This window comes from Peromyscus leucopus, chromosome 4, assembly GCF_004664715.2.
Source record: "Peromyscus leucopus breed LL Stock chromosome 4, UCI_PerLeu_2.1, whole genome shotgun sequence".
Lineage (NCBI taxonomy): Eukaryota > Metazoa > Chordata > Mammalia > Rodentia > Cricetidae > Peromyscus > Peromyscus leucopus.
This window is the reverse complement of record NC_051066.1, coordinates 55,969,405-55,983,101: the sequence shown is the minus strand read 5'-3', so window position 1 is coordinate 55,983,101 and position 13,697 is coordinate 55,969,405. Positions and strand designations below refer to the sequence as shown.

Sequence of the window (13,697 nt, the reverse complement as noted above, 5' to 3'; positions counted from 1 at the left end):
CTATTCAAACAAAATCATTTGGAAGCTCCTTGCTTTCTCTTGCTTTTACAATTTATTCCATTCATCATCTCACTTCAGTAAGGTTCTGGATGACTTGTTTCTATTCTAGGTAGCATTTGTGTAAGAATGGTTTAATCATATTAATGACTGCTGGCCCATCCCTGTGGCCATGTAACTTCCATAAAGTCAAATACCTTTCAAACCCTGCTAACCTTGTGAAGGCATGTGCTGTCCACATGGGAGTTTTTGACATGTTAAAGATGATTGCTTCTTTGTTACTGTTATTATCTTCTTCTAACAATACAGTCTTTTCTGATTTTTCAATTTACTACAGGTGCAAAATCCCTGAAAAACCCAGGGCAGTGAACAGATTGAATCACTTTCTAACAGTTTGAATCTTGAATGAATTCCAAAGTGCTTAGAGTCAAGCTGGTTTTCCATTTCTTCAGTATTTCAAGTTAAATCATTTTCTTTGAAAGTTGGCCCACGGTACTAGTAAATTATGAGATTTGGAAGACCACATTCTTTATCAAATAAGTACTTAGGCATTGGAATTACACTGATAATTTTAATTGATGTTGCCATAAATTGAGAGCTGGAACTGTCTTCAAATCTTCCTTTGTTATACATGCTGGAACTCTCTGAAAGAGACACAATTCCAAAATTTCAAAAATTAAAACATGATTGAGATGTTTTTGCCTGTAGGTGTTATAATGGGGCAGAAGTAGAAGGCTTTCAACACTGGATACACTAAGGGCATTTCAGAATAGTCTTCCAATGAGTATGCTGTAACTGCACTTGACACTACACAGTTTGAAGCTAAAATTTCCAACAGTTAAAACAAGGAGAAACTGTGCAGGGGACTTTAAAAGATGGTTGAAAATCTATAAATCATAATGCAAGCCAGAAATAGGGGCTCATGCCCATAACACTAACACTTAGCAGGTTGAGGGAGGAGGATTGTCATGAGTTCAAGGTCACCCTATACTGTAAGTGCTTGTCTTCAAAAATATGAAGAAAATGATAATGCACATAACAAATCAAAATATAAAGCTTGTCTAGCTAGCATGCTAGATCTAGTGAAAACTGATTTTAATATATCTAAAATAATTTCCTTCTCTTTATTGACTTAAATGTACAATTGCTCAGGAGAGAGCTATATCGCTGATTCTGGATGTAGAGGAAGTAAATAATACTCATAAGACTTATCTCTGTATGAGGAGAAGGTGCTCTTTATGGTTGTCTTGTGATAATAAAGCCCCCTCAGTTGAGCCCTCTCATGCACCAGAAACACCATCATAATCACTAAGGTCACTGAACATTCTAGAAATGACATTGTGGGGTGAAATGAGCCCCAACTTTGCTCTCACTATTGGGGTATTGAGTCATAGATAAGCCAACACTCATTCACAATGATTATGAGCTATTTGGGAGAGGAAGACATTCATCATAAAGATCATTTATCTTAACAGTTGCTTTGGAATTTGAACATTTAAAAATTCAAACTTGGCACCTGGCTTGTACAAAATCACAGCTACCTAAGAAAGCCCCCCCACACACTTTTTATGGGGAAAAAAAGAAAAAAAATTCTGTTTTCCCAGTTGCGCTGTTTGAAAGGGAATCTGTGTACCAGAAGGTTGTTCAGGATTATGAAACTTAATGCATTTTATCACAAGCAAATATAAACACTTTTGAAGAAGGCGCAAAGCAGGAGACAGGGAGACCATGTGTTTCTAGTGCTCTCCATGTCACAACAGTACCGATCTCCAGAAAGGAGCTGCTAGCTGTGATGAATTGTTTCGCCAGCTAGCTTCCAAAAGTTACTTGGAAGAAAGTGCAGTGTACTCCATGTTCCATGTAATGGATAAAAATAGATTTCCCCAGACCAAACATATTACATTCATGAGCTATTTTACAGGCTATAATACTTTATAAGATTTCTGAGTTTTATTGCTCTTGGGTTAGCAGCAAAGGTAAAAATGAGATAAGAGAGAATAAAGGCTTAATTTTCTGGAAAATTTTTCTTAACAAGCTGTGGAAACTCCTTTTACTTAAACTGGTGTTTTGACTGCATAAACAAAGCAGGATATTTTCCCTTCCCAGAGGCTGAGATTTCTCTCTTCCTTCTTCTGGCAGCAGCCTTTAACTGTTCACAGGCTCTCTCCCTCCCCATCTCTTTCTCTGTGACGTAGCACAGAACCAATGGAGAAAGGCATGGTAGAGCTTAGGAGAACTCTAAGCAGCCTTCTAGCTGTGACATGCCCCAGGCTTGCCCTTTACATCTGTGGCCACATTGTGTGCAGATGCTCAGATTGCTGTGGTGGTATTGTGTTCCCCAAAATATTGTGTACCTTAATAAACTTATCTGGGGTCAGAGAACAGAAAAGCCACAAGATACTTAAGATAGGCAGTGATAGCACACGCCTTTAATCCTAGCATTCCAGAGGCAGAAATCCATGTGTTCAAGGACACAGCCAAGCTTGGTGACTCAAGCCTTTAATCTCAGAAAGCGAGCCTTTAAGCCCAGGGAGTGGTGGTAGAAAGCAGAAAGGTATATAAGGTGTGAGGACCAGAAACTAGAAGCATTTGGCTGGTTAAGCTTTTAGCTGGTTAAGCTTCAGGCTTTCGAGCAGCAGTTCAGCTGAGAACCATTGGGATGAGGACACAGAAGCTTCCAGTGTGAGAAAATAGGACCAGCTGAGAAGTTGGCCAGGTGAGCTTAGCTGTGGCTTGTTCTCTCTGATCTTCCAGTATTCACCCAAATAACTGGCCCTGGGTTTGATTTTATTAATAAGAACTTTTAAGACTCATGCTACAGATTGCTCTTTCAGATGGCCTCCTGAACTGCCAACAAGGGAAGACCAGCAAGATGGAAGAATTCTCCAGTTTCCGGTAAGATTATCAGGCCTTACCAAATTTTTCTTCCAAATCATTTTCTATTTTGATGACACATAATTTACTTCCTATTCTGTCTGTCTGTCTGTCTGTCTCTCCCCCACCCTGTGTGTGAGTGTGTGTGTGTGTGTGCGCGCACATAGGACAGAATCAGCAAGACCCTCTCGTGTGATTAAGCTCTGACCACCTGCCGAGAGTGGAGGACACAGAATGCACCAGCCCAAAAGTGGTTAGATCATCAGATGGGAGTTGATAGTAGAAGGAGAAGAACTAGCAGCCAAGAACCTACCTGGGGTGATGGAAGCCACCAGCTTCTGTTCCATCAGCCTACTGGACTTTTCTTACAAACTACAACATCAAAAACACAATTACTCAACATTTAGAATGCTGTCTCTAGAGCCAGGACCATTATGACCCAACATGAAGCACTAGGTCACCTTCTCCTGAGGCCAACCTCACTTCCATGAAAAAAAGCACCACAGAATCTACTAGTTTCTTGTCCCTAGTCTATCCCCTTGTCAAGCAACTGTCAACACTTCTAAGGACTCTCTTAATCAAAGGCACAGGCTTTCTTAGACACAAATTTTACAGCAGTTGTTTTTTACCAAAGGCAAGAAAAATTTATTGTTGTTACTATTTTACAAATGAGCAAGCTGATTCTAGGAGTACTTATATAAGATTTATGTTGTAGATATAACTTTTAAAAATCACAATTGTTAAACTTCTATTACTCATGACACAGAGCTGAGGAACAAGTGCATGATGAACATGTCTCAATATACAGGTGGCATCTGATAATTTTATAACTCTCAGTTTTACCACTCTCTTTTAAGGAAAAATAAACATATTGACTTTTTGAACAGAAGTTTATGAAACAAATGTTTTCACATTTATTATGGTTTTTAAAGTAAATGCATTTTTTTTGTTTTGTTTTGTTTTGTTTTTCAAGACAGGGTTTCTCTGTGTAGCCCTGGCTGTCCTGGAACTCACTATGTAGATCAAGCTGCCCATGAACTCAGAGATCTGCCTGCCTCTGCCTACCAAGTGCTGGGATTAAGGGTCTGTGCCACCAATGCCTGGCATTTTTTTTAATTACTTTGTTTATGTGTATGGATACTTTGCCTGCAGGTGTCAGCGCACATTTGCATGTCTATAACTTACTGAGGCCAGAAGAGGGTGTTGGATCTCCTGGAACTTGAAGTGTAGACAGTTGTGAGCCACATGTGCATTTAGAGAGTTGAGCCTTGGTCCTCTGCAAGAACAATCAGTTCTCCTAACTACTGGGCTATCTCTCCAGTTCAGTGAATGCAAACCTTACTTAGAAAAATTGAAGTTGGTTCATAGGTGGCCATCATTAATTCATTAATTGCTCATATGTTATAATGCTTCCATTATTTTTCCATTGACTTACGTCTTATAAGTAATAAATACCTAATTGTAATCTTACTCTTACCATAGTCTTGAAATGCATTGTAAGTTCAATCTCAATTTTCTTGAAATGGACATATATCTGAATGTATGATAACATACTTTAGGTAAATTTTTGTTTAGTCTTTAATTGACACTAATTAATGCAAAATATAATCACATTATTAAAAATTTGAAATATAAGGGAAAATTAACATGTCAATTATAATCTTACCACATTGAAATAACTGTAGTATTTTCCTTCTAATTTCATTATATAATAACAGTATGCAAGCATACTGTAATTGACCTGTTTAAAATAATACCAAAATCTAAAACCAACTCCATACATAATTTTGGCAAGTCAGAGATATGAACTAACTCCTTTTCAAAGTTTCCTTCAAGTAAGAATTAAAATTACAGCTTCTTGGCTGAGGGGCCCCCAACTGGATCAGGCCCTCTGAATAGGTGAGACAGTCGATTGGCTTGATCTGTTTGGGAGGCATCTAGGTAGTGGTACCAGGTCCTGGGCTCGTTGCATGAGTTGGCTGTTTGAAACCTGGGACTTATGCAGGGATGCTTGGCTCAATCTGGGAGGAGGGGACTGGACCTGCGTGGACTGAGTCTATCAGGTCGATCCCAGTCCTCGGGGGAGACCTTGATCTGGAGGAGGTGTGAATGGAGGGGTTGGGCTGGGGGGAAGAGGAGGGGGGCAGGAAGGGAGAGAACAAGGGAATCTGTGGCTATTATGTAGAACTGAATAGTATTGTAAAATAAAAAAAATAAAATATAAAAAAAATTACAGCTTCTTCTCTTAAATCTTCCAAAGCTTACAGAAACACCAATGAATTGTATATACTTTATTAAAAGTCTTAAAATTTAGTGTCTTTCTAAATTTTAGTATGAAAACAAAATCTCTAAAGTTCTCTAGCTATACAGGAATATATATAAATTGTTCCAAAATATGAACCATATTGAATATGCTGAACTGGAAGTTTATACATACAATAGTTTTTAACCTATATCTGCTATTAAAATGAACTCAGTTTAGGGTGTTGGCCTAGCATGCACAAAGCTCTGGGTTCAATCCTTAGCACTGCAAAGGAAAAAAGGTAAAAGGTGAAGGAAACATCATTTGATGCCAGAGAGCCATTTTAATAAGCAACCTTATTTTAGACCTGCTATCCTTATTAATGTCTGTATGTTCAGGTCAGAAAACGACATTACTCAAACTGACATGTCTAGGAGTCCTTTAAGACCCCATCATTAATGGTACATTCTTTTGTTTGGATTTTTGTTTTGGTTTGAGTTTTCATTTTTTATTTTTATTTTTTGAGAGAAAGTCTCACTTCATAGTTGTGTCTGGCCTCAATCTTGTAATGTAGACCATGCTGGCCTTGAACCTGCAACACTTCTGCCTCTGTCTCCTGAGTATTAGAATTACATACCCAATGTAGACTCTTCCTAAACAGAAAAACCACCATTAGTCACCTTGTAACATCCCTAGACTGTCATTTATTCCTTCCTGGTAAAATATAGTGTAGTGTCTTTGTATTACAGTGAAGTACTCAATCCAAATCCCCTAAATTAATTGTAAAAATATTGAAGAAAAGAACAATGTATTCCATTTTTCCTATAGTCCTTAGAAGTTTCTAAATCAAAAGATGTCTTTTAATGTTTGTTAGTCAAATAAGTTTGACCTCAGTTTACTGTGAGCTGTCTCATTAACAGTATTATGAACTTCACATTGATCAATAAAACTCTCATGTAGTCTTTTGGGAGGACCAGTATTTGAGAAGACAGGCCAAGTTCAATGTGTGAGGACTGTCAAAAGAACTAATGGCATTTATTAATACTTAAACCTGAAGCCATTACCTGGGAAACCAGGGTTTTCTTTTCTGAGTTCTCAGTCTTGTTAGTAAAAGAATTCAGAAACAAACACAGAAAAAAAGCTCTAGGGCAACTTAGGTGGAGTTTGGGAGATGTAAACCTTAGCAGCTCCTGTGACTAAGGAGATAGAAAAGAGAAGGGAGAAGGCCAGGGTCCAGGATAGCTGCCATGTTCAGCAATGGAGGTCAGGTGACAGTTGTATGGTTTTAGGACAGTATCTGAAAAAAAGGAAATAAATAAAGGGAGGGAGGGAAGGAAAAGAATAGAGAAAGAAGGAGAGGGAAAGGGGATGAAGACAGAGAGGAGAGAAAGAGAATAGCCTGCTTTTCTAAGTTAAAATTCAGAGGAAGAAGGATAGACTCCCAGCCAGGAAACTGAAAAGCCCAGTTGCATTAATTCTTAAAGGAAGAGACAATTGTTTGTAATATTCCAATCTTTAGTGTACATCAGCGTGTCGTGTCCCCACCCAGGGCCAGAAGTATTGCATGCTTTTAATCTAAAGTCTAAGGAGGAGCAGCCATGGTGTTTTCCTTTCTAGTCCTACGAGAGAAAAAAGAGGCAGAGTTAAAAGACCACAATGAAGGGGTGGCCCACCATCAATGGCCTCCAAGACTATAATCCCCATGTGTCTATCTAACATTCACCCCCAAAAGTTGAGATGCTCAAATCATTTAGGAAATGAGTTGAAGTTGAAAAATAGATAGAACACATTTCTACCATGAATATCCAGAAATTCAGTTCTAAAGCTGTTCAGTGTCTAGACTGGACTTTTTGTTTTGTTTTTTTTTTTTGTTTTGTTTGTTTTTTTTTTTGTTTTTCGAGACAGGGTTTCTCTGTGTAGCTTTGCGCCTTTCCTGGAACTCGCTTTGGAGACCAGGCTGGCCTCGAACTCACAGAGATCTGCCTGCCTCTGCCTCCCGAGTGCTGGGATTAAAGGCGTCGCCGCCACCACTGCCCGGCTAGACTGGACTTTTGATCACACCCTCACATGTAGCTTCAGGGCAGGGATGCTCCTTCAGGAGGACTGAGATGAAGAAAAACTGCATCTCCTGCCTGGCATCCCTGACATCTAACCAGAATAAAGCCAAGGATATTTTGGGCTCTGGCCAAAGAAAGGGATGAAAATGCTTCCTTTGGGGTCGTTGCAATGTAAATTCTTATTTTCTGTTCAAAAGTGTTAGGTTCATGTCCCAGTAATTAGCAGGAAGATTTCACTGTTTTGTAGCCTTTTCAAATACCCCCTCACAGGAACACTACAGTGATGAGTTTCTAAAAACTTGGTCCATTTTCATCTCTAGAAATAATTATTTAAATCCACTCTTCACATTATTAAAGTTAGTGTTCTGTTAAATTACATACATATGCCTTAATGTCTTCACAGATATTTATGGCATATCTTTGTGTCTATGCTAATTTTGTTACTCTTATTGGCCTGTTGGAACTTATAAACATTTTTGTTTGTTTTGATTCCTTTAGAACTGATTGTTGAATTTTTCAAATGCTCATAGGAAATGAAAATAAAGTAACAAACTCATCCCCAAACTTTAACAATAATTTAATAGAAGTTTCAGTGACACTTTGTTTACCAGAGACCTCATGTCAAGCTGTCTCGAAAAGCTCTGATTAAGTCAACAGCATGAGAACCTCAAAACAAATGATCTTCAGGAAATGAAAACACAAACCACATGTCAGCCCTGAACTGTAGCTTTAAAGTCAGGGTGGGTCCTACAATGAGGCACATTGTTTACAAAATAAAGCAATGCAAAGAACATTACAGCAGAAGACTGGGTGGGATGGGCAAGTCAAGATGCCTCTATGCTCCCAGTGCTGTGCTGGGTCCTCACAGAGGCCACATGAGAGTACACATATGTTTGAGGGCAATAAGGAGCCACTTAATTATGAAGGGAAAAAAATCATTTGATAAGCCAGAAAAAAATCATCTCATTGCTATTGAATTATTTGTTTACATCCTGTTTTATTTTCAGTGCAATAGATGGTTTATCTTGTTATTGAAGTACTAAAAGGCATATTGAAAATAATACACTCAGAGTTTAGGTAGAAAATCACAACTTCTTGGGTATCACTTTCCCAACAAAGGCATGCCAGACTGCAAAAGACCCCAAGCAATGCATGTCACCAATGACCATGTTTCCAATACACTACGAACAATCTTAAGCTAAAAAGTGAAAGAACAAAGCAGGTTCTGCTTCGTTAACTCACCCACAGCAACATTTTACAGGAGCTGTCCTTCCCCTTATTCTTCCAGGATCACAATCTGCTCTGACCTGCTATTGGCTGTCCGATTTTCAAAACAGCTAAGAGAGGAGAAGGGGGTAAAACAAACCAAAGTAAAGTCAGGTGAATTCTGCCAGTTCCTCACTCAAGGTCCAGTGATGCCCAAGAACCAGAACAGAATTGTCCTAAGACCCTGGGTTGTCTTGTAGACTCTGAGAAGCAGTGTGTGGACTTTCTTTGTGTGTGTAGATCCCATGACACCCAAACAAAAGTAACCATTATATTTTTTGCCATATTTCTGATAATTTCATCTCCTTCCTTAGAGAATCTGGTCTCACTCACCTTGTCTGGAGCCATTTGCTTAAATAATCTTCTATGTATATGATTTAGATTTAAAGATTAGTCCTTTTAGTGGCTTTCCTTTCAAAGTAATACTTAGAGTTAACTAAGATCCTTGCTTTCCAGAAATCAAGCCAAGGTGCCAGCGAGAAATAAAAGTCATTTCACATTTCCATTACAATCAACAGTTTTATCCATGTCTCCACATGGAGATAAAATATTCAAACTAAATATTAGATAAAATATTAATAAATCTTGCCACTAGCATATTCTAAACCCAGCCAATAGGAAAAGACACACACCTACAATGCCATACTACATCCCACAGTCATTTTCTACAGAGAAATTATGGAATTAAAAATCTTTTGTTTTCTAGATACTGCAAAATATCTTTAACTAAAGAACAATGTGAAGATTGGCACTGAGTTTTCTAGTATACTGTTCCCTTTACATTAAACTGTGACTTTTAAGAATTACTTAACATATTGTCTCTAACAGCATGTTTCAGCTCCCTAGCTGTTTCTACATATATTTTCATTTCAGCTAAGACAGGTGCAGATAGCCTCTTACATTTGGTGACAGTGGGTAAGTTACACCTGTGTATAGTCTGCAAAACATTTGGCAAACCTTTCCAGCTTTACCATTCAAAAAGTACATCCAATCTCACTAATGGATCCTTAGGACAGGGAGTAGAAATAAGAACTGGTAGATGAGAGAAGAGTCTGATTTGGTGGGAAGTGCATAAACAGAATCAGGGGTGGGCCTTGTGTGTGCCCTCTTCCTGTTAGTTGATCCTTTTTATTTTCTTGACTTATTTTGGGTTTTTGTGTTTGACTTGTTTTCAGACAGGGTAGAAAAAGTACACTGTAAAACCACAAAAAAATATAAATTTGTATGTTATTGATAATTTATTATCACTCAAATTTGTGTGCTATACTGTAAGTAATTTCATGTGCTAGCCACATCTTTTTTGTTTGTTTGTTTGTTTTGTTTTTTGTGACAGGGTTTCTCTGTGTAGTTGTGGTGCCTGTCCTGGATCTCGCTCTGTAGACCAGGCTGGCCTCTAACTCACAGAGATCTGCCTGCCTCTGCCTCCCCAGTGCTGGGATTACTGCCCAGGTGCTAAACACACTTTTATGACCAGTAACAAAGTACGGGGTTTTTGTTTGTTTGTTTGTTTGTTTTTCCTTAAACATTTTAATAATGTATTGTACCATAGTGATACAATGACTATGATGTCACTACACAATAGGAATTTTTCAGATCTACTACAATCTTGTAGAACCATTTTACTCAAAGTTATATGTTGGTGAGGCCTGGTGATATTTATGAAGCATAAAAACATGTGTGATACATGACACTTGAAGGTACACTTCAGTTGGAAATTGCATATACTGATATCTACAGGAGCCACACAATAAACATATTTCTTAATGTTCCAGGTAGGACACTGGAACTACCTATAAAATTGATTTGTTCTAATCAAGTATAACTCTTGCTGTGGGATGTAACAGTGTAGATCAGTATCCAGGGATAACCAGAAAGCAATCTGATGCTAACACACCCCTCCCATCCCATCCTTGTTCATGATGCTTCTCTTTTCCCTTTATTTGTTCCCTAGTAGTATTAAAGGTAAGATCCAATATCGTTATGATTCCATCCGACAATTCATCCTAACTGAGATTACCATTCTTCCTTCATCTCTCACTGTCCTTCATTCTAAAACCCAGATAAAATGCATGCTGACTTACCTATTTTCCCACTAGTAAAGGTGTGACAGTGAGAAAAATTAAACTGAGTAACTTTTCACTAAAGATTGGAAACCATATTTCTCCAACAAAACAGTATGAAACAATGTGATTTAGTAAATACAAAAGCAAAAGTAAGACTTCTTATATATTTGCAATATGCCACCATTTGATAAGGAAACTTGCAAACCCAAAATTTCCTTTTAACCATGCTCAGGGCTGCAAACTTTCCAGGTATCAACATAGCTATACCTGTTCCTTTGATCCATTAATCCATGAGACATTCAGCCTTACCAGTAGACTGCTGTGATGTTTAATCTTGATTATCAAATTGACTGGACTGAGAGACACCTGGATTAGTAAGGCACACTTCTAAGTGAGTCTGTGAGGGGCTTCAAATACAAGACTAATGTGTGGAACAACAATTGAGAAAGAAACACCCACCCTGAATTTGTGCAGCACCATCCAATAGACTGTATAGTATGGATGAAATACAACTGAAAAATGGAAGTAAGCCAATGCAGAAACACTCCCTTCTTCCTAAGCAAGTATATGTAGAGCCATAACTATACCCCTTACCCATGGGCATCAGTTTCCAGTGTCTTTGGCTTCTCAGTGCAGAATCATCCAGGGGTTTTTTCAGGCCTTCAGCTTTCCACTGGGGCCTCATCATTGGTTCCCTTTGTTCCGAGGCCTCCAGCTTCTGGTACTAAACAGCTGCCAGGGTTCTAGGTCTTCAGCATGCAGAAGAGCATACAGTCTCCAGTCTACCAGACAATATACTGTATAGTGAGTCCACATATATAATTATATATACATATCACACACACACACACACACACACACACACACACACACACACACATATGGGATGTATGCATGAATGTGCATGCATTTTCTTGATTCTATGCCCCTAAAGAACCCTGCCACAGCTGTGTTTGTAAATAGAGCTGATAATGTCTTCATCATCAGATGTAGCTGCAGTCCCAGGATTCCAATCACTTCATCCCAGCAGACCCTCTTCATCTGATCCAAACAGATGGGCCTTAAGGGCAGTCACCATCTGAAGTGGGCAGTTTCAATGCAAGATTCACTGGGATCACATTGTTACTAATCTATAAAAAATAATTTCCAACATTTTTCTCTTTAATGCCTAATAATGTTAACAACTCCTGTTGTATATTTTCCCAAATGTATAATTCATGTGCAATAAATAAAAGGCAACATCTGTGAACACATTTTAACTTTGTTGGTAGCTTAGCACTGTTGGCTGAGTCTTGAGCACCCATATTGTCAGGAGACCATAAACTATTCCTTTGGCATATTGCAATTGCGTTGGTCCAAATCATGAAGTTTCACATTCCCACAGTGGCAGCAGTTTTTTTTTTTTCTGGATTCTAGCCTAAATCAAGGTCAAAAGAAAGATTTTGAAGTATCATCTTCGCTCACCCTCTTTCCTCCCACAACAACAAAGGCTAACATGTCATCATTTCCCATGGTCATTTCTTTGACTGTCATAACTTGTAGTCTGTAGTTATACTGGCAGAAGACAATCCCAAAGCATAATTGTTTACTGTCTGAGCTAGAAAACTGAAATTACACTGGAAATCTAGCCCCTAGAATATGGAGTCAGTTATACCAAAAACTGTGGAGGCAACAACTTGGCCAGGCTCATATCCCATTGTGACTGATAAACTCAGCTCAAGACCCTTGCTGGTTGACACATACAAGTGGTACAGCCTGATAAGCAGTTTCTCTTCTCTGTAACTGCATCTGTAGACTCACCAGCTCCATAATGATTACTGTGTGGGTGGAGTTTTCAGCTTCCTGAGTCTTCCAAAGTGAAGCATGAAGTATCTACAGCGATTATACTACAGTAGCTCGCTGGAACAGCACAGTCCATTCCCTGCAGTAGTTCAAATGTTGTTGTAAATCCTTTATAATTTCATACCCCACACATAACCTCCACCAAAGAGCTCAAGAACATCGTCAAAGAACCTAAGAGCATCACAAGACTCAGAGGGACTTTGGGAAATCACTGCAGTTTCTTGCTTTAAAGTCATATTACATGCAACCCATGTCAGAAATTCTCTTATATTCTATCACAGAAATATTTTCCAGTCTTCTTGAATATCATATTACAAACCTATAGTATGATCCTTTTGTGCAAAAAGCATCTTTACTTTTTCCTCATATTACCTACTTATTTGCATTCTAATCAGTTTTTTTCTTTTTTAATCCTTTGTTAATTTACTAGTTCTCTAGTAAATTTACTAGAATGTGCCTTGTTTTAATTGTGGGTGCCAAAACCATTTTTTCAGTTTCCAGTGTTCTTAGTCATGAACATCTTTTTTCCCTATAACTATTAATCTTTGGTGAAATGAAAATGCTATATGTTTAATGCCCAATTTATGTTTCAAGTACTCAACAAGATTCCTGAAGTCCTGCCTTAAATGTCTGGATGTGAACCCACTAATGCTGACTGGCTTCTGTGTTTAGGAGTCACAGTGAGCAGTGTGTCTTTCCCACTGTTGTTCAGAGTGTCGCTGCCACAGTCACATGAGGAATCCCATACTGACTAAAGGGGTCTCAGGCAAATATTGTTTGATAAGCTTTGACTTTCTGGCATGGTTTATACACCAGTCCTTTGGGGTTACACTTGTTAGTCTCAAGTGTAACCATGAGGTGAGCCCTTGAAAACTGGAAAGTACTTTTAAGTCAGTATTCTCCTGCCACACAGTGACTTCACTAAGAACCATGCAATCACAAACATATACCAAGACTGAAGTGTCCACAATTACCCTCTCCTATAGAGAGAACATTCTTATTCTCTTAAGTCTTACCACCACGACTTACTGAAAAATAACTAAAGCAATGCTGGATTATAAAACTCAGTATTTATTTTAGCACTTTTAATCCATTGTTTGCCTTTGAAACTGATTATTTTTCTAGAGAATTTCAATGTGACCACCAGAATTGGGACCATGCCAGGGACTCCCTCCACTCTCCTAGTGTGCTTATTGCTGCTGTTCCTTGCTCTCGCTCTCCTTCTCCTCTGTCACACAGTGTACACAGCCATTGCCAGCCACCCCAGTAGGTACTGTGTATGCACTCCTTTATTTCAGTCTCAAAAGATTCTGAAAGGATGCTATTCTCCCCCCATACTAAGGCCAAGATGACTTA

At 38.5% G+C, this 13,697-nt stretch overlaps 2 long non-coding RNA genes across 2 annotated transcripts in view; both read right to left on the bottom strand.

The window, feature by feature from the left end:
- Positions 1 to 548: 548 nt before the first annotated feature.
- Positions 549 to 3,810, bottom strand: LOC119087769. The gene is made up of 2 exons (XR_005091247.1): positions 3,185 to 3,810; positions 549 to 641 (listed from the first exon to the last, which is right to left on the bottom strand). It is a non-coding gene; the product is annotated as an uncharacterized LOC119087769 (long non-coding RNA).
- Positions 3,811 to 5,047: 1,237 nt separating this feature from the next.
- Positions 5,048 to 13,697, bottom strand: part of LOC119087858 — a 42,759-nt gene continuing 34,109 nt past the window's right edge. The window contains exons 2-5 of the long non-coding RNA XR_005091353.1: positions 12,300 to 12,420; positions 11,094 to 11,281; positions 8,413 to 8,507; positions 5,048 to 6,732 (exon numbers count right to left, since the gene is read on the bottom strand). This is a non-coding gene — a long non-coding RNA (uncharacterized LOC119087858). The remainder of the gene's footprint in view (positions 6,733 to 8,412; positions 8,508 to 11,093; positions 11,282 to 12,299; positions 12,421 to 13,697) is intronic.